Here is a 27,295-nt window from a genome sequence, read left to right on the forward strand (position 1 = left end):
CATCTTCATGTTGATAATTACAGTCTAATTTGCAGCCCACTCTTGTTATGCATTGTCAGAGTATATAGCAACATACAATCTCTATCTTGGTTACTGGCTTTATTCTGGGGTATATTTTATTACCTCAATTCATTTTTAGCATTTCATTAAAATTTATATTATCTCATTATGATACATATTTTGATATTTATTTTTTAATGTTTATTCATTTTGGAGAGAGAGAGAGAGCACAAGCAGGGGAGGGGCAGAGAGAGAGACACACACAGAACTGGAAGCAGGCTCCGTCCAGGCTCTGAGCTGTCAGCATAGAGCCTGATGCAAGGCTTGAACTCACAGATTGTAAGATCATGACCTGAGCCAAAGTTGGATGCTTAACTGACTGAGCCACCCAGGCGCCCCTATATTTTGATATCTTGACAAGTTCCTAAAATCTGTTTAAGAATCAAACAGGATATTAGTAGATATTTTAATCTTGTTTTCTAGATAGTAACAGTGAAAGTATATATGCTCTGAAGAAGTTTTTGAATTCTAGGATTAACATTCAAAATCTCTAATCATTGTATTGTCTTCCTTCATACACAAAATGGCAGTACTTATAAAATCACTATAGACCCCTTACTCTATCAGCTTGCCATATATAAGTAATGCACTTGCATGTGAGGTGGCTGACCAGTTTTAGGTATATAATCTGTGGTCCTAGAAAAAAGCAAAACCAGCCGCCTTCTAAGGAATTATGTTCAGAAATTTGGCTCAGAGATTTGGCATCAGTGACATCCATCAATTAAGTAAATCAGGCTAGACTTTTTTTTGTTCAGTTGCTTGAACAAAGTATACTTAATTATGCTCCTTATCTGGTAAAATAAGCATCCCGAAGTTATCAAAAAGTACACTCAAGAAGAGATACAGTGAAAGCAAGCAGAGAAAGAATTTCCATAAATTTTTTGTTTAGCTATACCATAATTGTCATAATAATATTTGAAACCTGAGGATAATACATATTGTTCTTGAATAGAGGTTTTGGGAATAGAAATTAAGGCAATGATGTTGATACTAGTTAATGGGGAGTGGGGGTACTTAGCTAACACTGAAGAATAGCAATTTGTGGCATACTGAGTCAGGGCATGAAGATTTAAAAAAAGTAAGGAATGTGGTCATTTCCACTTGATTGAGGATTCCCTGCATATAAATTAGTAACTGACAAAATGTTCACAACTCATAGTGAAAGTAAGAGCTACAGGAAATCAGGTGAAATCTCTTCTTGTTGGGTGAGCTGCCAGGCCTTGTGGACCTCTTGAACAGATTGAAATAGTGTCCATGGACATGGGGATGTGGGGTGACAATTTCAGAGGAAAGAAGCAGTTTTCACAAAGGCATAGGAATTGTCCATTTTGTCTAGAGCAGAGGCCTTTTTTGGACAAATAAGAAAAATTATTTAAAAAATCGGGGTCCAGATCATAAATAACCTTTCAGGCCAGATAAAGAAGCACCTGGCCTATAACTCAATGACACTGAGGGATTCCAATTTACAAATTCCAAATGTGATATCATTTGTAAACATAGACTAAATTTAGAAAAGCAGAGGTAATCATTCCATTGCCATTCAATAATATGGTTTAGTACCACCTGAGTTAGGAAATCTCTAGCGTTAGCAGAATTGGGCTCAAATCTTAGCTTTGCTTCTTGATCTCAGAAAAGTTATTTAATGCCTCATTTTCATCATCTCTAATTGATAATGGGATACTAATTGTACAGCAGAGTTGTTTAGAATTCAATCAAATAATGCAGGTCAATCAAATTACTTGACATGAGATATACATATTGACACCAACACATCTACATATACAGAAATAATACCTATAATTTGTTACTTATCTTGCCAGCCATGCCAAGCAAGGATGCTCAAATTTTACCTTATCACAAAGCACTCCTTTCTAATTATTGATCAAAAGCTAGTAATTAGGACCTGGAATAAAAAAAAGTGTGCTAATTGCATCGATGAGAAAAGTCATGTAAGAAATTGCTTTTTAAGAGACAGAGTGCACAAAATAAATGAACAAGTGAATGATTAATAAATAAATAAAATAAAACAAGCCATTTCATTGACCAAAGTTTAAAATAGAGGAGTAAATTTTCCAAGACCTTCCCAAGGTTACTCAGGCAATCTCTCTACGCCTTACTTGTCAGCGAATATGGAGGAATATGTCACTGAAAGAGGTCTAAAAAGGTTACCCAATCCATCTCCCTCCTCCAGCTGGGACCACACTGACACAGGCAACACTCACAGAATTCCTCTATCATCGATTTTTAAAACCTTCAAGCAAACTGACTGTTCAGTTTTCTGTGGTAACCTTAGCCAAGTTTCAATGGCCTGCTTTGTCAGAAAAGCCTCCCTCATTGCCAAATTAAATCCCTCTTAGCTATCCTATCATGTTTTGATCTTAGTTTCATTGGAAAGTGTCAAGTATTGAAATTTTAAAAATCAATTTAATAAACAAATTTAATGATTAGGTAAAATTCAGTAATTTCCCTATGGCCTGGAGAATTTTCTGAAGAGTCCATGCTATCTCTCTTAAAGAAAAATAATTTATTTACTCAAAGCTTGAATGAAGATGTAGTTAAAGACTATTTTTCCAAGATGGCCACAACCATATCTCCCATTTCAGATGTTCTTCTAGAATATTGTATCTCATCCACCTGGTGGTTAAATCTAATCCCAGTCCTTTTATGTTTGTAGCTTGTTTGTAACCAATAGATTGTAGCTCAAGTGATGCAGTATGACTTACAAGGTAAGGTCAGAAAAAGCCATCAATGGGGCATCTGGGTGGCTCGATCGGTTAAGAATCCAACTCTTGATTTCAGCTCAGATCATGATCTCACAGTTCATGAGATTGAGCCCCATGTGGGGCTCCATGTTGACAGGACAGAGCGTGCTTGGGATTCTCTCTCTTCCACTCTCTCTGACCCTGCCCCCCACCCCAAAATAAATAAACATTTTTTTTAAGCCATTGGCTTCCACGTTGCAGGCAAGAGACCTTGAGCCAGCATGTAAGTGGCTGCCATGAGGCTGCCATGCTATGTATGAATCCACATGGAATAGCCCTGAGACTGCGTGCAGAGAGATGACCAACCAATCCCAGCTGTTCCAGCCCGCTGCTATTCTAGCTCTCAGCAACATGTGGCTGTAACTGCATGAGCCATCCCAAGTCTGAATTGCCCCTCCAAACCCTTCTCAGAGTCTTGACCTGCAGAAGTCACGAGAAATACTTAATTGATTACTGCTATTTAAATCGCTATATTTGAGGATGATTTGTTATGTAGTAATAGTAACCAGAACATCACATTTACTAGAATGTTGTAAAGATAGAGGTCTAAGATATAGGTCTAGCACCTATCTGGAAAGCTAAAATTGGTAAGCTAAAGGTAACATGCAGCAAGGGGTATTACTATTAAAAAAATGTACTTTATGTGTGATAAAGCATCTGAAGGTGTTTTGTAATCTGTAAAGCAGTATACATATGCTAAATGGTTTGGTTAAATGACATGATGAATTCTGAGATATAAACACAGAGCTTCTGAAAAAGAACTTTTCTCATTCTTCAAGACTCAGGGCAGCTATCATCTCCTTTTGATGTCTTCCCTGATACTTCCAGAAAGGGTTAATTATTCCCTCTTCGGTACCTGCAATACCTCTTGCACTTTACTGCTTTAGTTAAAAGATATAATTGTTTGTTTATTTCTCTGTGTCTATCTCTTCTCCTAGACTGTAACTTCCTTGAATATAGGTCCATGTATAATTTATCTTTGTGTCTCTAAATCTTAACACAATATCTGTCACATAGTAAGCACAAATACATACGTGTGTGCTGAATGAACAAACGAATTATTATTAAAATTATTTTTAAAATTTTTAAAATGATTATTAAAATTATTTTCTGACAATGTATACAGGCATGACCATGCACCAAAAGACTTCTTAAGCATGGGTGGACAATTTGACTTCAGCTTTCTTTTTTTTTTTAATTTCTAAAAATATTCTATTTATTTTTTTAAGACAGAGAGAGAGAGCATGAGTGGGGATAGGGCAGAGAGAGAGGGAGACACAGAATCTGAAGCAGGCTCCAGGCTCTGAGCTGTCAGCACAGAGCCTGACATGGGGCTCAAACTCACGAACTGTGAGATCATGACCTGAGCTGAAGTCGGACGCTCAACCAACTGAGCCACCCAGGCGCCCCTGACTTCAGCTTTCAAAACACTCATCAGCTTCTATAAGACAATGGGAAAGAAGTCCACCTCCCCATGTATCTCCATATTGAAAAATTCCATTCAAAGAACAATTTCTGGGAAGTAATCTTCTGTCATTTAATCATTTGGTTTTGTTTGTCCTTCTACCTGAAAAGTCTCTGAAACTCTGAAGGCCATACCCCTCTCTTTGCCTCCACAATCTTTTTTACCTACCTATCTTTTGTGTATAGTCATCCTCTAATATGTGGGCAAGGCATTCCAAGACTAACTGCAGATAGAACTGAAACCTCATATACTGTGTTTTCCCTCAATACATACATACCTAGGGTGAAGTTAGACACCCTAAGAGAGTAACAACAATAACTAATAATAAAAGTTATGTGAATGTGGTCTCTCTCTCTCTCTCTCAAAACGTACTTTATTGTCCTGTACTCGCCCTTCATCTCTTGATGACATGAGATGATAAGATGCCTACATGACGATATGAAGTGGGGTGAATGATGTAGGCACTGTAATGTAGCATTAGGCTACCGTTGACCTTCTGATGATTCATCAGAAGGAGGATCATGGCTTCCAGCTCATGGTTGACCACGGGTAATTGAGAACCCTGAAAGTGAAATGGTGGATAAGGGGCAACTACTGTGCATGCTTATTTTTTGTTTATTTAAAGATAATAGTCTTTTTAAACTTAGAATATTGCAAACATTTTTCATTTTACATGAAGGAAAGTTGGAATGGCAAGGTTTAATGTTCTTATTTTTTGTGTCTTTTAAGTCACCATAATTTTATGTATATATTTTACCATGACAAGGAAGAAGCAATTGAGATGTGTTTTCAACAGGTCATAAAATCTACTGATATCCTATTCTCTCATGGAATGTATTTACAGAAGAGTCAAATTTTATCCTATGCCAATCATTTATTTATTAAAAAATTTTAATGTTTATTTATTTTTGAAAGAGACAGAGTGCAAGCAGGGAAGGGGCAGAGAGATGGAGACACAGAATCGGAAGCAGGCTCCAAGCTCTGAGCTGTCAGTACAGAGCCCAATTCGGGGCTCAAACTCATGGACCGCGAGACGATGACCTGAGTGGAAGTAGGTCACTTAATTGACTGAGCCACCCAGGAGCCTTGCCAACTTTTTAAAAAGAAAATATTGTTACTCACTATCAAATTTTCTCTTATTTGAATAGCATTCATATCCTGGTTTCATATTTTTATTTTAAATCCTATTTGAATTTTATCATCTTATCTCTTTTTTTTATTCTTACTTCACAGGCTAATTTCTGTTTTTTATTGGCATTTTTCAGGAATCTGAAAATCATATTTAGTGTCACTTGCAAATTCTCTTATTAATCTAGTTTATTCACCTTACAGAATATGAATTCAGATGTTTAAATATTAAAACATAGCATCAGTTTCTTCATTACTTACGAGTCCAACCTGTTGTAGAGAAGGTTCCCATTAATTTGTCTTTTTTGCTCATTGTGATTTGTATGAAACTATGGATGCTAGGAATTTTGCATTAGTCTAATTCTATGAAGTAAAGGGAATTTTTTTTCCCATTACAAATTTGTGTTAATGGATAACATTTTTTACTTTAAGTAATTTTTTTGTATTAGTATGCACTCTATAAAGAAAGAGTACTCTTCCTATACTTTTAAAACTAAGGCATGTGCTGGTTGTACAACTTTAAAACAATTTGGTGTTACAGACATAGTCCTTCTGGATAGGAACTAATAGTAAAAACAACCATAACAATAGTAACTTCCTTTCATTTCAAACTTACAATGTGTTAAGTATTTTCCCAGGCACTTTTCATACTGATAATTAGAGCTAATATAGTTTGCCATGTACCAGGACCACTCTGGTGCTTAACATACATTAACAAATTTAATCATCACCACAACTCCGGAGCAAGAGACTTATATTGTCCACATTTTACCCAGGAGGAAACAAAGGCACAAAGTCAACTAATAAGTAAGCAGTTGAGCCAAGATTAAAATCCAGACTCTCTGAATCCAGATATTTAACATTATGCTCTTTTCTTCTCATGCATAACACCCTATTAGCTGGTCATTTACTTATATGTAAAATGAGGCTCAGGTAGAGTAAAGACCACTCCAAAATTCCCACAGCTCCTAAGTGCTGGAGTTCAGATTTGAATCACTGCCTGTTTGATTGCAAAGACTTTGCATTCCCTGTAATACTAGTGAAGTGATCCAATGACCAAAGGAGAGTGGAGAGGGCTAACTCTCTGGGCCTTCCAGATGAGGCAAGCTAATTCTCCACTTTTCCTGTTCTGCACCACAGCTGCTTGAAACCTACGCAATACATTCTTCACACATCACAGCAGTCAAGGTGTGTTTCCTATGAATTAAAATACAGCTGATCTGGATACAAAGAAACTTTCTTTCTAGAGGATTTGTTAAACTGTGACTCATTCAGTATTCTGTTCCTAAGTCCTGTACAGGTAAGAGTTAATGAATCAAAGCTCAGAATTGGTGGTTAATCATAATCAATCAGAACAGCAGTAATAAGAACAAATTGTCCATTTAATAGATGGTATCTCTTCCTGTCTATGTCAGTTTCATTATTAATGAACACTTCCTAACTCCCTTCCTTCAAGAAGTGACTACCAACGTCACTTTGATACCTTGAATGTTGTTTGCTTGGTATTCTAGGCTTCTTTCGAATATTGTTTTACTCTCCCTATCCTACTTTATTAGTGATAGTGCTGGCACTTAACATGCTTTTCAAGGGATCTCTTCTGCAGTCACCTGGTGAACAGAAAGAAAATACATTCTTGTCAGGAGAAGTTCCCTGTAGCTCCTACGTTCATATGCGTTATATTAGCAGTATTTCCTCCATATACTATCTGGGCTCAGCTAGCCTGCAGAAACCAACTATCATCCCAAACCTGGCACATAACAATCAAATCTGTCGAAACAATTTTAAAGACTATGAGCTTCACTCTGTCATAGTTAAATGATCTCTTTTACCCACTGCTAAAAATATTACATGCCTCCTGACTTTGTTTAATTGTTCGCAAAGAGCAATTTCGTAGACTGTCATTGTCAGTTAAAGTTTTTGAAGAGCCAGCTCTCAAGCAGAAACTGAAATGATGAAGCTCAAAAGATTAGCATACAACCCAAAAGAGAAGTAATACTAATGAAGCTGAAGCCACATAGTGCTATTGACTTCATATCCAGCTGTGAGATTCAAACTCTAAGCTCCCTCCCCCAAGCTCCACCCTTTCTGAGAATCTTCTTCCAAGACAAAATATCATCTTCTTAGCTGTTCAGTTACAGGAGCTTACAGACCCTGAGGTTAATTTCTGCCTGGATCATGCTCTATGGCTTTACTCAGTCTAAAATTTGGTGCCAGAGAATGTTTAATGAGTTCCAAAGAGGCAATCACCAGCACAGAAGTGAATTTAAATTTCACACTAATGCCAGCTAGTGCTTCATGGGCAGAACCGCAGCCAACCAACCCACGTTTTATAGCTGTCTCTTCCTCATTTGCATTTGGATTTTCTTCTATGCCACTAGCACCTCCATTTGTTTTTGAAGCACGTTGTTCCAAAGTACAGGTTTTAATGTTCTATACAGATATTTGGTTTTGATTTGGTCTGAAGGTTTTTCTGGTTTTATATAAGCCACATTAATTCTCTGCCCCTCCTCCATACCCCAAATTCTCTTCATGTTCACTAAGGAATTAAAAGAAGATGCAATTGAATAAACTATAATCTGGCACGGGACAACCTAATTTTTCCTGATAACAATAAAAGACAAAATAAGAACCACAGATCATTGTGTGTTATATTGCCACCATTTCCCATTATGGCATAAGAACCACTGATCAATTTTTAAGACTTTCCAAATGTCAAAAAGGGAGCTCCAAATGATAGATTAGAGGAAATGTACCAAGTGTTCATAAGTCTCACAGCCAGCCAAGTCAGCACCAGGTTGATGATAATGTTCACTGTGCTTAAATTGGGCAGTTTTCCTAATTTTCAAAGGAATCCTTACAGCTTGTATATGCCTTGCACCACCTGCAAGCTGGTAACAATGCAAAAAAAGCTACCTTTTCTAATTCTGACCTGGTATTATTGATTTCTTTCTAAAAGGGTTAAATAGTGAGATTTTATATTGTGATCCCGTAAGGCCTGGGCTAACCCTGAAAAATATTATCATTTTACTACCAGATATTTAGTTTGGATCCCTAGTAGAAGGCATCATATATGAAATTAATCATTTGAATCATTTGTTCATGTTTATTCATATACCCAATAAATATTTATTGAAAACCACTGTATACCAGACATTATGATAATCAGAGAAAATGATAAAAACCCTTAGAAACTGAGTCCATAAAGAAGGGGCTGGCAATAGGTGGGAGAGAGGACTAAACCAGAGAAAACAACATTTTCAAATAGAGGACAATTCAGGAATATCTAGTTTTGTGCTTATAAAATATCCTAACACTGGTCCTCTCCCCATCATACCAATTCTGATCTCATTAGAAGATTTGGTCTCCTCTAAGTATAGCTGCATCAGTGATGGCTGAACTAGGCTGAGCACAGAGTTGAAGGAAGCAAGTATGAATATGTGTCACTGGAAGTTAGCACAGGACCTGGTTTCCTGCCAGAGGCTCTCAGCAACATGGGAACAGGTGGAAAGGGAGTAGACTCCTGTTGTAAGCCAAGACTATAAGTTTGTACATGAAAAGTTTGGAAAGTACATTTTACTGCATACCACCATATGGCTACTCAACTGGCACATTTTAGAATTCCATGTGCTATATGTGCTCCATATCAATCATTTCTCTGAGACACATTCATTTAAGACTTGGAGCATAATTCCATCAGCATTATAATTTCTTTTAACATCACCTTTTAATCAGCTACAAGAAATAGAATATACTAGTTATTATTTCTCCAGTGAGTGAGCCCCAGTTTTGATTATATTGAAAATACTTTTATCTTGAAGATTTAGAAGGATTTAACTCCTCATCCATTGGAGGATGAAGAAAAAGGAGGAGGACGAGAAGGAGGAGGAAGAGGAGGACAAAGAAATATTTCCTTAAAAACAAGTACTAAAATCATCCCTCCTTAGGGGCATGGTGAAAAATATTGAAATTTTGAATGATGAAACTTTCATATACAAGGGGGGGGGGGCGATTTTTTTTTTTTTTTTTTTTTTTTTTTTTTTTTTTAGGTAATTGACAGCAGATGTAGTAAGAGAAAGCTTTGGTATCAAATATAGTCCAATGATAGAAGCTTTTGTCTGGAATAATAAAAATAAAGAAAAAAGAACACCCACTTTTGGTCTTGCAATCTTTTATAGCACTGCCCTAGTATTCTTCCCAATCCTACTTAATATAAGGTAACTGATTAATGCCAAGACACATTATGGAAAAGTAAAGCACTCAAATGACAGTAAATTCACCTATATTGCTTGATATTAATCCTATGTTCTCTGTATCTTTAATGACATTTTTCTTAATTCTATTATGAACTATTTCAGGTACTTGACAGGGCATTAGTTTGTGAATAAACAATTTGCAAGGTACAAATGCTTTGAAAGAAGGAAAATACTGTGAAATGAAAAAGCCAATGACAGAATTTATTCCAGGCTCTGACTACAAAATCAAATATATCAAATACATTTTTTATTATTGGATATTTTCAGTCCATTGAGTTTAAGACATAATTGGATTTTTCCCAAAAATAATCAAGCTCAAAATCAAAATTCCTTTTCACAGGGGTTTTACATAATTTAAAACCTTGTTTCTATATTTGGATAGAAAGTACTATAGTAAGGATATTCAAGTGGCTCTTTATTCAACACAAATTTATCAAGCATTTACTATGTATACAGAACAAGGCACAACTGAGATTGTAAAGATTAGTTAGTGATGAAACCTGGTTTTAAGGAACAGTTGTAGGAGAGATAAGACATGCACATAAATATCCAAAATACAAGCAACAAAACATTTTTTTCAGTGATACAAAAGTGATTTCTGGTTAAATGCTACCGGAGCACCTGGGTGGCTCAGTCAGTTGGGCGTCAACTTCACCTCAGGTCATGATCTCATGGCCCGTGGGTTCAAGCCCCGCATGAGGCTCTGTGCTGTCAGTTCTGACGGAGCCTGGAGCCTGCTTCGGATCCTGTGTCTCCCTCTTTCTCTGCCCCTCCCCCACTCACACTCTGTCTCTATCAAAAAATGAATAAACATTAAAAAAAAATTTTAAATGCTACCAATGCTCAGAAAGAAGTTATCTTCACCTGAGTTCAGGAGAGTTGGGAATTTTTCAGAAGAGTTGTCATTTAAGCAAGGCCTTGACAAATAGGTAGGTTTAGGCACATGGAGTTCATTTAAATACCTTTTGGTACATGGGAAGAGAAATTCAAATGGAAGGAAAAAGATACCCAAGCTATGGAAGCAGGGCACTATTTTAAATACTGGTGTTATTATGGAGGACACAAAAGGCACAAACCTTTGTTTTTTTGTGGAGCATATGTTCTGGGGAGAAAAGAAAATAAATATAATAAGTAGGTAAATCACATGGTCCATTGAAAGGTGGTAAGTGCAATGGAGAAAATAAACTAAGTAAGGAGGATGGGGAATGTGGTTCTCATTTTAAGCAGGGTAATCAGACTAGGCCACAGCACAAAGAAGACATTTAAATGAAGCAATGACAAAGCAAGCCCAAAGATCACATCTGAAAAAGCTCAAGCAGAAGGGGAGCGTTGGTTGATAAAGTTGGCAGAAGGAGAGATTGCAGAGGACCTCAAATGCCAAACGAGGGAATTTGGATTTCATTTTATAGACACTAGGGAGATGTTAACGATTTTTGAGGAAAGATTAAAAAAGATCTGGACTGAGCTTCATGTAGATGACTCTGGCAGATAGATTAAATGGAAGGGACAAAAAAAAAGTAGGGAGACCTCCTACTGCCTCCTACAAATTAGGGAGTAGAAGAGCTATATTAATAGTCCAGGAAAATTTGATTTATATAAACTAATTATTTTTATTAATTCATTATATATATATATATGAACTTATATATATATATATGTCATATATATCATATATATATATGAACTTTTATATGCCAAATATTGCTGTAATCTCACAAGACAACTATAGTGAACAAAACAAGCAGATATCCCTACCCATGTAGACCCTGCATTCTAGAAGGAGGAGTCAGACAATACACATAAACATAACATAAACAATAAATGTAAGTAAATGCATTATAATATATAGTATAGTAGAATGTAACATGTCTTCTGGAGAAAAGATAGACTAGGCAAAGGGGACAGTGAGAGGTGTTCTGGGGAGGGAAGTGAGGGTTTTGATGCCGCAGGACATATGTCGTATTAAATGTTGGCTCGTACCAAAGGCAATATTCACATTTCCAAAAAAAAGTTATAAAAAATTTCTACACTGACATAGACAAATATAATAAAAAACAATAAATCTCTTAAATTTACCAACACATCAATATAATCCAATCGCCCAAAAGACACAAAAAGTATTCCTAAGTCCCATGTCTTGTCTATATGAATAATGATGTATGTTACTCATAAATTACACTAGGAGAGCTTCAAAAAGTAAATAATGTTGAAGATTTGTCTCTCCAGACAGAACCCTGACATATCTATCCCATTGGAGAAACACATTGGACTTTAAATGATAGAAAAAAAGAATGTGATTCTAGAGTCCTTGATTCCCATAAGAAATAAGACAATGACTTGTTCTCTGATATATAACAAGTAAGTATAAAGCATTGTAAAATTTTTGAGAACATTAATGATCACATCAAGTTCAATTTTAAGGTATCATTGTTGTTCCAATGACAAATTCTTCTCCCCAAAGCGCTGGCTACAAGTTTTTTCAATGGTATTTTCCAGCAACATATTTATAAATCAGAACAATATACTTATTACAATAATTTCCATGCATGGTAATTTTGTATTATTTTTAAAATTAGACCTAGAAATGAACAACTCTTGGAATTGTAGTGTTTGAACAAGTCTTTTGATTCCTACCCATTTGGCCCTCTCAAGTTCCCAAATAAATCACTTTATTCATCTTGCCACTCACTGCCTACCCATTGAAATGCAATATAACAGGCACTACTAAGTTGTGATATCAGAAAAAAAGATTGCCCAATGTAGGAATAGATTACACAATACAAAGTGATATTTTCTAATATCAACAAAAAATAATTTCAGGTTTCCACAGAGGTGAAGTAATTCACATTCATCAGAACAATCTCCTGTAAATAACAATTATACACTATGGACAAAGTATAATAAATGGCTTTCTGAAGGTGATGGAAAGCAACCCAAAGTAGGCAGAAACTACAAAAAGAGAATGGTGCTAGATGAGTTTTCCCAGGATTTTTATTGCTACTTGCCTCAGGGCAAACACACATACCACAGTGCAAATAGGCTAAAAGTTGCATAGTTCTCTTGTATTATGGCTCAAAAAAAAAAAAAAAAAAAAAAAAAAAATCAAAGGTCAGATTTAGGGACTACTACAGATACTGAGATGTGGAGGAACAGATTTTGTGTCATTATCCTTCAACCAAGGATCGCTAGGTAGGAGAGCACTTGGTGAACAAAATTGGGTTTATTAACTCAGAAATGAGAACACACACCAGGACAGTTTCATAGGTTCTAGCACTGGAACTTGTGTTAACCTCTTTTGGGGACAATACAAGGAGGTAGAATTTTTCTCCAGATTCTACATTTTTAGAAGTGGAGATAATTCTATAATTGAGAATTTTTTTTAAATTAAAAAAAATGTAATGTTTATTTATTTTTGAGAGAGAGACAGAGACAGAGACAGAGAGCAAGCAGGGGAGGGCAGCGAGAGGGAGACACAGAATCTGAAGTAGGCTTCAGGCTCTGAGCTGTTTGCACAGAGCCTGACACAGGACTCGAACTGATGAACCATTAGATCATGACCTGAGCCAAAGGTGGACACTCAACTGACTGAACCACCCAGGTGCCTCTATAGTTAAGAAACTCAATATTTCTTATCTAGTAACTGCTAAAGAAGCAGCAACCACTTATATTAGCCACAGAGGGAAAGTTTAGTTATTTTTGTGGATTGGATATTTTTCTTTTAGTCTGTTTTTGGACATGATTATAGAGTGATCTCATTTTTGTTTTGACTCATCATGGTCACAGAATGGCCCTGCTTCATGTTTGTATTCTGAGTCTTGTTTTGTTTTGGGTTCAGTAATGGTATACCACAGCCTAGTGTAAGTGCCCCACTAACTCTTAGCAACACAAAGTCCCACCAGTTACTTTCAGGCTAGATCACAGTGGTCCTTTCTTTTTCTCATCTGGAAAGGAGAGTTTCAGAGGGAGGTTTCAAATCCTGCCTAAATATCTGTCTGATTCCTGAGCCACCTATGTCTGGGCAGAGTCCAAGAACCTGGTTAAAGCTAAAAAGACCAAACTGAAATTTCAGCTGCTTGCCCATCGCAGACAAGAGTTTAAATGGTGTGTTTTTGAACACATGATATATTTTAAAATTTCAGCAGGATTAGCTATCTGCTGAAAAAAATAAATCAACACTTTTCATGGGAACATAACAGGATAGAATTAGCTGTCCAGGATAGAATTAGACATATGAAGAAAGAAAAAAAAAATGCCACCCATGCTCAAGAATAAAGAAATTGATGAGAAGCACCACAGATGGCCCATGATGGAATTAGCTGACAATCATTTTAAAGTGGCTATCATATGTTCAAAGACGTAAAGGAAAATAATAAGAATCAGTGATAAGATATTAAATTTCAGCAGAGGAATGGAAATAAACATAAAAGGAATTCCAGAAGTGAAAAATTCAATATCAGGAAAAAAAAAAAATCACTGACCGAGCTTTCTAGTAGATTAGAGATAACAGACCAAAAGAGAATAAACTTGAAGTGAGATTGATAGAAATAATCCAATTTCAAGTCACGAGAAAAGAAAAAAATCAAAGAAATAAAGAGAGCCTCTGTGACCTGTGGAAAGGAACAATATTAAAAGGTATAACATGTATCATGGGATTCAAAGGTGGAAAAGACAGAGTGGAACACAAAAACTATTTTCAAATATTTTAAAAATAGGCCAAATTTCCCCCAAATTTGGTAAGAGACATAAATTTACATATTTAAGCAGCTCAGAAAACTCTAAGAAGAAATTTTTAAAAATTCAAATCATAGTTGAATTATTGAAATCTCAAAATAAGATAAAATCTTGAAAGCAACCAGGGAAAAATGACCCATTATACATAAGAATGATGTTCCAAATGATGGCTAACTTCTCACCAGAAACAACAGAGGCTAAAAATAAAAGGCTGTTAAAAGAAAAAAAAGACTGTCCTCTGAGAATTTCATATCTAGTAAAAATACCCTTCAAGATTAAAGGTGAAATACAGACATTTTCAGATCAACCAAAACTAAGTGAAACCATTGCTTAGAATGTGCAGACCCACACAAGAAATGGTAGAAGTTCTTCTGCCAAAAAAACCTAAAAGTTATTAATAAAATAATATCGATAATAAACCCTAAGAAAACAAATTCTATTTCAAATGTCCATTGTGTAGTCCATGGACTTGCTGAAAATTTCCATATTAAGTAAAAACTGATGTTGAATAGTGCAGCTTTCACTCTTCAGGATCCTTAGAGGCTCTAAAACAATGTCAAGTTTAACAGCAAGTATTAGTTTTAAGGACACTGCTTGTTAGCATTACCAAATTAGATATTCTTGACACAAATAGGGAGCACACTTGGGCAATCAATATAAAAAGCATCTCTTTTGTGAAATTAATTGGAAAATTAGATTATAAAGTTTAAATATAAATTCTAAGTGATTCACTAAAACGGATTAAAACAGTTTTCAAACTAACCTCTTCTTTGCCTGTCAGACTTCTTCACTATATGCACTTTCTTTAAAAAAAAAAAAAAAAAAAATTTAAACCGGCTAGAGAATAAAGGCAAATATCCTGATATTCCAGATTGGCTTCCTTTTACACTAGAAGTATCCATTTATATGGGGGTCCCCCAGTTATTTGCTTTAATGCCCCTCCTTATTCTAACATCCCTTTCTGCATCTTGATTGATGGTCTCTATTATGAAAAATGTATTATAAAGCTCAGAATCTGCTTTTACAGTGTGCTGAAATTCAACCTTTGCAGGCCAAGGTAATATCTATCATTTATTCTATGTTCAACATCCTTTTATTTAGTAAGCAAAGCATTTGAAGACTGGAGGTTTAAAAATACACTGTTCCAAAAGGATAAGAATTTATCAGAGTGGAAGAGACATTAAATGACTCTGAGCTCAAGAATAACTTTCTATAAGTGTGTGTCCAGGAAAGAACAGAAAACAAAACGAACAAACAAAAAAACAGAAGCCCTGGATTCTAGTCCTGGCTTTGGTGGTAGCTAGCAATGCAACTTTGGAAAATTATTTAGTATCGTGTGTTTTTGTAAAAACATGTACTGGAGTATTTCAAATATATCTTTATATAAAGGGATAGTTTAATCTATGCTATATTTATATTGGAAAAGTTGAATTATTGAATGAATCATTTTAACTATTAAGCGTGCTTCAAAGAGTCTGCGGGCTGCAGGTCCGCATTCACTGAGGATGAGAAAAGTACCCAGAGTATGTAATAAATAAAAATCACAATTTGGGGGCTTCTGTGTATCTTCATGACAAGAAATCTTGTGCATCTACACAACAGATGAATACCTCAGAGGGTGTGATCCCATAAATACTGTAAATAAATTAATTTATTGATTTGACAGAATAATTTCAGTTCATAGTACGTTTGGTGGAACTGGTCATACCCAGTTCTGCCATGAATATAAAAGTACCATATTACAAAGGCCTATCATGTGATGTAAAATTTTGAAGTGTGACTGCTGTGTTCTTTGGTCATTCAAATGTATGTATTCCTCTACAAGACAACCACGCAGTTCAACAAACAAGTTTGACCTTATCAAACGTCCACAAATTGCATATTGTTAAAATTGTGCTGCTTGCTATGATAGCCAAGATCTTGCACCATGAACATCATAGGGTTCTGTCTTGTAGCACTCACAATCCTGCATGAATGGCAATCATGATATCTGACTAAGCAGCCTATACTAACTTTTCAGATCAAAATCCAATCGGTAAGCTTACAGAAAGAAGGGTCACTGTCATCAGAGATGATGGGACTACATTTCTCATAATATCATTTCTTTTTTATTTTGTTTATTATCCAAAATACCATATTAGTCCATGTCACAATCTTAAGAGTCTTTGAAACAAATGTGATCCAACTGAAAGTGTCCCAGAGTTCTAAAGGAAGAATATGGACCCAGGAGCCTGGGGCCACGTACCTCAGCCTCAGGAATGTGAACAACATTTTCCAAACAAGATCTGTCAGGTGGATGTGCTTCTTAGCTAAAGGAGGGTATGTGAAGGAGAACCCAACTACCCCTGAAAGAAAAGACTGGCCAGAGTCAGCCAGGAGATCAGAGCTCCTGCCAGCCAAATGGAAATCTAAATCTGGGATCCATTCATACATGCAAAAATTATTTCCCTTTATAATTACTATAAAGAATAAAGTCCTTCTATCAATGCAAAAGTAAACTCAGGCATCAGTCTAGTAATGCCAATGATATGGATTCACAATTCCACACTGTAAGCAACTGTTTATTCTGTCATTAACTCACATAATATTTTGTAGTGTTATTTTTTTCTCTCTTGAGACAATTGGGAACATAGGAGCAGCTGCAACATCAGCACTTGTGTTTTGCCAGTTGTTCAGAGAATAGACCAATTAGTGGGAATGTGTAGTAATACATGCATTTGGCAGCCATGTCTGTACAAAATGAGGGTAATATTTAAAATAAGACTCTTTTAATGTAACATGATGGCACCTGAGAGTATTGTGGAAAAATCTGACATCGGATACTTCTTTTTTTTTAATTTTTAAAAAATTTTTATTTATTTTTGAGGCAGAGAGAGACAGAGCATGAGCTGAGAAGGGGTAGAGAGAGAGAGGGAGACACAGAATCCTAAGCAGGCTCCAGTCTCTGAGCTGTCAGCACAGAGCCCGACGCGGGGCTCAAACTCACGAGCTGTGAGAACATGACCTGAGCTGAGGTCAGACACCTAACCGCCTAACCTAACCGCCTAACCAACTGAGCCACCCAGGCGTCCCTGACATGGGATACTTCCAAACAAGTAACTATGGAATTCCTCTTTACAGCCCTTCAGGCTTGTTGAGATCTTCAATCAGCTGACCCCACCCAGATTTCAGTCCCTTAACCTACTCCCAGGATTTCATTCCCTACCCAGCTTAAATCCCTCATTTATCAGTGTAGTCCCTTTAGTGCACTCCCCTGAACTCCCTTGTTCCTCCTACTTCATCATACACACAACCCCAATTAAATACAACTCTCATTTTCTTCATGTTTTACCCATACTGCTTAAGGTGGCTAGTGAAAAATGACCACTAATTTCTGGTGGACTCTTAATGCTACCCATCAATCATTTTGTATTTTTCTAGACCACTCCTTTTCTGCTCACCGAGACTTGTGGACTTCTCATTTCTCAAAGAATCTGATACCTCCTTTACCATAATCTTGCTTCCTTTTCCACTGAAAAATTTCTGCAATCAGAAGAGGACATTTACAAATTCCCAACACCAGATCTCCCCACCAAAATCCTCTTTGTCCTTAAGTGTTATTTCCTTTTTGTACTCAAGTCCTTAGATGAACCCATTAAACACATGGCTTTGAACACCACATATGAGCAGTTGACCCCAGATGTGTGCTTTACCATGGATCTCACTCCTTAATTCTAGAACTATATGCCCAACTGCCTATTTGACTGATTCTCTTAGGTAAAAAATAAATAAGCCTCTCCAACTTACTATGTTCCAAAAAAAGGTTGCTATATTTTTCTACCCCAAAGGATATCTCTCTCACTTCCACCAAGACTTGACTCAAAGTCATTTCCTTAATTTTATCTTTCCTGGATTCCCTTCCAAAATTTCTTTTTCCCATTGCCCTGAAGTTCCCCTTCCCTAATTATATATATTTTCCTCTCAGTACTTATTGCCATATAACACATTATACATTTTACTAGTTTTCTTTTTTATTGTTTGTCTCCCTCATAAAGGACAGGATATTTTTCTGTTTTGTTTATTGTTGTATCATAAGCATCTGGAACAGTGCTTGGCTTATAGTAGGCATTCAATACATATTTGCAGTATGAACAAATGGGATATGCTAGAAATACAATGCACAGTTTCCAGTAAAAAAATCTCAAAGTCTTATGTGAATAAAATTTAGTGCACTTAAAATTATTCTGTTTTTCTAGACTTCTCTTTGATTATTCTCCACACTATACGTGTTTGCATGTGCTAAGATATGCTTGAGAACAATGATATACACCAAAGTTCTTTCCAAATTATAAACTGCATGTATGCATCAACATGCACATCTGTGTAAAAAGGAATTAACAGCTTTGTGACTTTGGAGCTTGCCATAAGAAGACTGTTTGTAACAAAAGGACTTCATTCTTTTCATTCTCTGTATTGCCCCATATCTGTATTGACTGTGCCACCATTTCTGGGCAATGCTCTTTATAAATCTCATTCAATGCAGTTTCTTCTACTTGAAGTATTCTTTCTACTTTCTACAACTGAAAGAGTGATTTTCATTGTTTAATATCTTACTCCCATTTCTCTATACAACTGTAAAGCCTTAAGTTACACGAGGTAGAATGACTTATTCTTTCCTTTATGTACATATTGTTATGGTAGTTAACCTGTCACACTTAGATCACTTGTTTTTATGTCTGTTTCCCACACTAAATTATGAGCTTCTCATAAGCACAGATAATCTCTGTATCTTCAGCATTTAACCAAAGTCTGGCACATAGTAGATATTGAATATTTGTTTAAGGCAATCATCAATCCATAGAATGCTAGTACAACCCTACCTATATTTTTGGGAAGTTCATTGTCAAATGAAATATTTCAAAGGATTAGCTTCAAGAAAATAACCCTATATAGTTTTTCATATTAAACAAATGATAAAAATATTAATAAGTATTTTAATATTTTACTTCAAATTTGAAATTCAGCTTATTTAAAATGATATGTATAGAAATATAAATTTAAATGGATTGCTTTAGCTTGTAATTACAAATTCATTTCTAAGTTCAGACATTTGTCAGTAAAATGATTAAACTTTAAACCAGCTAAAATTAATAAAGTCATAAGTACATATGTTTTTTTCAGGGCATAGTTGGTGCATGCTTTGTATTAGATCTTAAGGTTAGTGAAACCAAATGGAGAACTTTAGAATGTTAATTAGGAGCTCTTAATTTTCTCTCTAGTTGTGAATGTTAAAATGGCAAACTTAATGTGGCAATGTTCATTTCAGTGTGAGTTTAAATATCACATTGTGATAAACTCATTAGTTGTAAGAAAGAATAATACTAATATAAAGTTGTGACCAAAAATTGTTAATTTAACAAAACACCTGTTATATCCTTTCATATTGCTATGACAAAATAATATGGAGATTGACAAAGGTTGAGTATCTTAATGTGTAAGTTTATGTGTGAAATTTTTATCACGTGCTTTCCGTACTTTCCAAGATAGACATCTTAATTTATTTATTTATTTTATCAAGTTAGATCTTAAAGAAAATAAAAGAGATTTCATTGCACAATTTCTCCATGAACATTTTCTTTTCATAAACCTGTGTATTTTTTTCATTATGTAATATTTTAAAGAAAACATTGCCAACTGGAATGTAATAGTGGTGTAGAAGTTCCAGTATTAAAATTTCCACTGAGATTAAAAAGAATCATCGTGTAATGGCAGTTCTTAGAATTAGAAGACTGCAAATGGGTTTTAAGTCACCTGTTCCCACACTAAATTCTTTCTCTGTCCTAGCAAATGAGATGCCTACTTTCCCTAGTAAATTCGGACACTAACCTTCTTTGACAATCTTATTGGGAAGTGGCCTACATTTTCATTTATTAAAGGAAGAAAAATGATACCAGGAATATGAGCTTCTTCTTTTGTTTTGTATCTCCAGAGGCATTTTATTCCAATATGCAAGTGTGTGAGAGAGAAGCTTTAGCTTATCCTTTTGAAATCAGGTAGCAGGAAGTCAAACCAATTATCCTTAGTGCCCACTTCCAAGAGGTCCTGAGGCAAACACTTACAAGATGGGAATAGAAGGAATTATATCTCTGCTTTCACCAAGAATCCACAAGGAAACTGGGGTCAGGCAATGCTAGCTAGAGTTCCTTTTTGTTGAATGCCTACTATGTGTCAAGAATGCTACAAGGACATAATTTCTTATCCTCATCCCTAATGTCAAAGCAACCTTGCCAAGAAGTATTATAATTGCCATTTTACAGAAGAGGAAATGAAGTTAAAAGGCCTAAGGAATCTGTCCACCTTTATAAGCTAATATGTGCCAGAGGCCAAACTCAATTCTAGTTTCTCCTGCTACACTTCATTGCTCCCCAGTGTACAAAATAGAAACTGGTTTGGAAAGAAGAAGAAGGATTTTAGCTTCTAGTAAGGTTCATTTCCCTCTCTTTCCCAAGACATGTAGAGATGGGCAACTTGGAGGGAGAATTGCTTCCATTCTATAACTTGAGAAAAGAAATAACCTTTCATATTCACAATTTGTCTCTGAGTTACTAGTCTACTAGCTGTAGGCTTCAAAATTGACTAAAACTTCATAAAAGGGTTCTCTACAATAGTTTTCAAACATTAATGTGAAATTAAACCATCTGGGGTCTTGGTAAAATATGCAGATTCTGATTCTGTAGGTCGGGGTGGGGCCTGGGATTCTGCTTTCTAGCAAAGTCCCAAGTGATGCTGATGCAGATGGTCTATGGACCATCCTGGAGCAGCAAAGCTTGACGAAAATTTAAGACATCTCTCCTTACCTCTCCATTGCAATAGTGGATGGATATAAAGGAACACAGATGGAGAGGTCTCCACATCATTTTGGACAAGAAGACTAACATGATTCATGGACTCTATCCAGAGTTAATTTTTCATGTATAAAATCATTTAGCCCAATTTCTTTTAATTCTACCTTTCATTGCTCACATTTGACGATTAAACTTCACAATTTCTTTGAGGAAATATGTAGTGATTTTTTAGTATGATAAACATTAATTTTCAGCTTTAGTAAAACTGAGACTATAAAGGCAATTGATCTTTTTTTTAATGGAGATTTCAGAGCACCTGGGTGGCTCAGTTAGTTAAGTGTCTGACTCTTGATTTCAGCTCAGGTCATGATCTCGCAGTTCCTGAGTTCGAGCTCTGCCTCTGTGCTGACAGCACAGAGCCTGGAGCCTGCTTCAGATTCTGTGTCTCCCTCTCTCTCTCTTTGCCCCTCCCCGCCCCGCTCACACTTTGTCTCTCTCTTTCTCAAAGATAAACATTAAAAATTTTTGTTTAAATGGAGATTTCGAACCATTTAATTTCATAAACACACAATACAATCTTCCTTCCACAATGTGGACAAGAGGAGCATCAGCTTCTTCAAGTCACAATTAACATATATTAATTATGTGTTATGTCCTTTATTAGACAATAGACAGTGGAAGATAATTTTTTAAGAAAACTCTGTTTTGAAGTCGTTATTCTAGTGAGAGACACAGAATTATAAATAGAAAAGCAGAATGTATGTGTGGGGGGGGGGCGGGAGTTATGGAGAATGACAGACTTTTCTCAGGATCTGGGAAGCAGTGATCAGAGAATGTTGCATAGAAGACCTGTGTCGATAACTAGCTTTCACTTAGAGGAGAACATTCCAGACAGTGGGGAAAAATGTGCAGATACTCATAGGCATTCAGTAACATGGTATGGTTCGGTACATTTGGCTTTAATGGTGTTGAGACTGTATGAGAGAAATCAAGACTTCAATGGTAGGCCTTAATTCAGGCAAATCCAGACAGAGAAGTCTATAATCTGAAGAGAAGGAAGCATGGGAAATGAACAGTTGATAACTTCATCAAAGGTCTGCCAGTAGTTACCAGTCATAGTTAAATGTGTCTCTCAAGTTTGGGGATATGAACTATTAATAGACATAGTAATAGTTTAATACCAATTTCTTTGTCCCCTTACTTAGACAAATGGAACTAGCCATGGATTTTCTTAAACTCTAATGTACAAATAATAAAAGACGCATGATTTCCAGAATGGCAACTGCATATCTGCATATTAGGAAATAAAAGTTAACCATATGCAGCACCATATGAAGACTTGCATGTACAATGGGAATGAGTTAGTGTAACTTGGTGATCCACACAGAGGAGAATATAATTTACTACTAGCCAATTCCAGCTTCTCTGCATTTTTTCTTAAAAAAAAGTGAAAAATTTTATTTTTCTACATGTCCCTTGAACCCAGCATATATTGAAAGAGTAATGCATATTAATGTGTAGAAGGGGCTGCCTATGATATATCACAGGGATGATTTATATTCTCTCTTTCTTCCTTTCATAGCAGTGAGGGCCCCTAACGGATGTGTGTGCAGTCTTACTCATGAAGCATTGTTATAGCATTAGGTGGCAGGGGCTCATTAGAGGGACCCCAGTCTTTAACCAGACACACACCCTGAATTACCCTAAACTATCTTCATCTAAACAAGAAAGATCCAAAAAATAAACCTACTATTTTTTCATAGGATTTAGCAACTCTTGGACCTAACCTAAAACCCAACCATTAAAATGGAAACTGGGTTCGTTAAGCATCTGACTCTTCATCTCAGCTCAGGTCTTGATCTCAGAATTGTGGGTTCAAGCCCTGAGTTGGGTCCCACAATGGGCATGGAGCCTCCTTTAATTTTTTTAAATAAAAAGTAAAAAAATAAAATAAAATGGAAACTTTATATCAATAATTTCATGAGAAGACTAGTTATAGGATACTTGCCTTACCTACAAAATCACTTAATTTAAATTCTCTCATTATTTTTCATCCACATGCAGCTTGATATTTTCTACCTTCTACCTTCTTAGCTATGTTCATTTTTTTTTCTTTTTTTTCTTTTTTTAGAATTTTCCACAGGGAACCTTCAAACTGGACATACAGAGATGAACAAGGTTTATACTAGTAAGAACATACTTGAAAATGATTCTTACTCAGGTCTGTGGTTTAAGTTCAATAGAGGATCAGAGGAAAAGAACATTTCTTCCTCCTCATGGCCTGGTGTGAATGTAAGGTTTCTACAAGGTGTTAGGCTGACTGCAATGAAATGAAAACTCTACTATATATCATTAAAATGATGATGTATTTATAGGACATGAACCACAAGAGAGCTATACTGAGCACTTTCAATAAACCTCAATTAGAGGGATCAATATTGCTAAAAGAATCTTTAAAAGCACCTCTGACTGAAAACTTCTTTGAGATTAGTTTTAAATGCTGAGATAAACAGACTACTTCAAGGCATAAGGAGAAGTAAATTCTAGTGTAAGTTCTAATTCTCAGGATCTCAAGGTTTATGGCTTGAATGAATGAAAGTTTGATGAATTGTTTAAAAAAAGAGGTATTTTTGCCCTTTATACTTGGGAAGTTAAATATAAAGAGTATCCTATATAGGGTCTTTAACAAACCTTGAGCTAAATCTTGTTGAACATTTTTATCCATGTTTTTCTTAAAATGTTAATATTTTCTTTTCCTTCCTCTCTGATAATTTAGGTATTACCTATCAGTCATGGTCCATGTGAAGTCCTACTTCTTCTACAAATCCTTCCTTTTATGTTCCAGTGTTATTAAAATTTGCACAAATACAGTTCTTGATTACAGACTTAGAGCAGTTGCCAATTGTTTCTGGTAAGTCTTAGCCCCACAACTGAAAAGTAAGCTCCCTAAAGGCAAGCATCATACTATATGCTTCCTTACAATACCTCATAGTAATAAGCAGAGCCTAATCAGTCAGTGACAGCTTTGTTGAAAATTAAAATACTACTAGAAGAGTTTATACCGTAGGTGAGCTTTCAGGGTTCACAAGCTAATTAGCAGCTGAGTTAGCAAGGTAGAGCCACTGTCAGATGAGACCCAGAAGGTCCTGGATACAAAGAACAAAGGAAGGTAAGAGCAGGAGAGACTAGATTTAGAAGAAAGAGATGCTTTACAGGGAGAAACAGAGAGGAAAAGACAAAGCACAATTTTGTCTAAGACTAGCCATATGAATATTTTGATGTGGATAGCAAAGTTCCTTTTGAAACATCACAATAGCAGGCACTCAAACATTCTTTCTCAGATGGAAAATACTGACAAAAAGGAGACCCTGAGAATACTCTAGTGCAGACCTAGCAGGTGCCTAAACCAGCTAACCCAGTTAAGAGAATTGTAGTTTGCTGAGCCAAAACAGACACACTATGACTTTCCAGTAGTATTGGTGCATTAGTATTCATTTATTCCATCAATCAATCATTTAACAAATGTTTAGTGCACACCTTATATGGATTAACATGATCTGAGGGCCTAGGGATTCTATTGTGAGCAGAATGAACTTTAGAAGGTCCTGCCTCCTGGCCGAGACATTAGTCAAATAATAACACTAGTGTAAACCTAACAATTTTGTTTTAAAAAAGTAGTTAGTATATTAAAGAAAAAGCCCGGAGCACATTTGATAGAGAGAACCACTTAAATGGAGGAGCAAATAAAAAGGGACAGAAGAGTGGGGTGCCTGAGTGGCTCAGTTGGTTAAGCATCCGACTCTTGATTTTGGGTCATGTCATGATCTTAGGATTCCTGAGATAGAGCCCCACTTTGGGCTCTGTGCTGACATCACAGAGTCTGCTTGGGATTCTTTCTCCGCCCCCCCCCCCCCCCCACCTCGCTCACTCTCTCCCTCTCTCTCAAAATAAATAAATAAACATTAAAAAATAAAAAGGACAGAATGATATTCTGGCATGTGTTAAGGCCCTGTGATGAAAATATACATCAAGCTTTCTAAGAACTGAAAGAAATTAAGAAATTAAGAAATTAAGAAAACTAAATGATATTCTGGCATGTGTTAAGGCCCTGTGATGAAAATATACATCAAGCTTTCTAAGAACTAAAAGAAAGACTATTCTTTAAAAAGTCGTCTGAATCCAATATTGAGAATCCTTCAACACTTGGCCAGCAATGCTCTATCTTGGCATTTGGTCTCTTGCGGCCATCTGAGTAAAAGTTCTCTACTGTGGGAGAGAAGGCTCTCATCTCTTCTGCCTTTCTAATTGGGTGGGGTTTGTGCCTTTGCAAGCAGTGCTTGGCAAGACCCCTGACTTCAACAAAACTTTGAGTGGCTTCCAGAGTCACTTGGAATCTGTTGCTAGGTAGAAAAAGTCATAGAAACTTCAGGCTGAGAGCATATTAAAAATACCTGAGCTGCTTGTAGGATTGGTCCATCTCCGAGATGGTCTTATAGCAAAGGTGATCTTTTTTTCATTTAACGTATTATTCTCCCAGCCCTAGCCCCAGGGAGAAGAGAAAGGTGAGCAAGTGGAACAGTTGGTTCTGGAATCTCAGCTGGGGTCCTATTAATATGGGAACTTCCTGACCTGCAATGCTTCAATTAGAGTCATCAATTACGCTTGCTTCTTCTTCCCCATTGGCTGACTGCCTGGAAATGAGCCTCGTATTTCATAATACACGTCATTGTGAGTTTTCTTAAAGACTCCAAAGTTTGATTTGCTTTACTGATTTAAAGGGAAAAAATGCTATTCTGACATTATTGTTTCAGAGTAAACATTAAATTTGCAAACACCTTGACCGTGACTTTTTTTATCATTATCACTTTCATTGAATTAGATATATTTTTTGTGTAATTTGGGAGACTGGGCAGGGGATCTATGAGAGGAAACAGAATGATGCACTGCTCCCGGAAAACACACTCTTTGACAGAGATATTATTTGACAGAAATCTGTCCTTGTGATAAGCACTAGAAAAAGAACTAACCCCCATATTGTATATTTAATGTATTTTATGACTCTTAATATGCTTGAGTTATATAGTATCTGCTTTAACCTCTGGAATCTGTGAATCACTTGGACTGAGAATTCCCACCATAAGAAAGTTCTAACCTTTTTTAGGGTATTACCTAATGCAATCAAATAGTAATACATTTTTATTTTTTTAGTCATATATTAAACATCTGCCATCTTCAGACTAAGCAATTGAGGTCTTAGAAGTGAGATTGCCACATGCTGTGTGAGTTAGAGTAAAAGCTGAAGATACGACAGACTTAGAAGAGAAATGTACCTAAAATGAACAGAAAATTAAAGCATTTTAAACTCAGAGACTTGGGGTGCCTGGGTGGCTCAGTTGGTTTAGCATCTGACTCTTGATCTCAGTTCAGGTCACAATCTCATGGTTTGTGAGTCTGAGCCCTGCGTCAAGGGGATCCTCTCCCCTTCTCTCTCTGCCCCTTCCTCACTTGCTCTCTCTTTCTCTCTCTCTCTCAAAATAAATAAATAAACATTTTTTAAAAAATTGAAAATGGAATTTATGGTAGTAGAGTTCTAAAAGTAATAGAGAAAATGGACCTTACAAAGGAGGCCATTACTACTTATGATATTTTCAGAAAGTTAGAAGTTTTCTGTTCAAAAACAATCCAAGAATAATTCAGCTAGGGTAAAATATCTTTTTCAGAAATTTAATTGCTTTATTTCAACTTTTCCTATCTATTCCACAGGAACACTATGAACAACTAATTTTACTGTCAGGAAATTTTCTATTTTCCAAACTTGAAGTTATAAGAATGTAGGCATACTGAAATTTATTTCAACATGTGGACTTTTCTGTTTTAGCCCTCATTAAGAACTTACTGGTATCCTGAGGGTCACTTAGGCATCACATGCGCCTCATTACGAAAATTTCATACTAGTCCTAGATTTTCTCAGTTCTCCCTTGATGGCTGCTGGTCTGTGAACTGCTTCTATGTTAAAGCTGTTTCTCTGCTTTTAAAACAAAATTCCATTGGTGGGAAGTTCCCAGGGTTCAT

General features: G+C 36.0%; 1 protein-coding gene across 1 annotated transcript in view; it reads right to left on the reverse strand.

Annotated features, from left to right (window-relative positions):
- Window positions 1-27,295, reverse strand: part of MAGI2 (membrane associated guanylate kinase, WW and PDZ domain containing 2) — a 1,332,916-nt gene that overhangs the window by 703,354 nt on the left and 602,267 nt on the right. The window lies entirely within an intron of this gene.

Source organism: Panthera leo, chromosome A2 (assembly GCF_018350215.1).
Source record: "Panthera leo isolate Ple1 chromosome A2, P.leo_Ple1_pat1.1, whole genome shotgun sequence".
NCBI classification, from domain to species: domain Eukaryota; kingdom Metazoa; phylum Chordata; class Mammalia; order Carnivora; family Felidae; genus Panthera; species Panthera leo.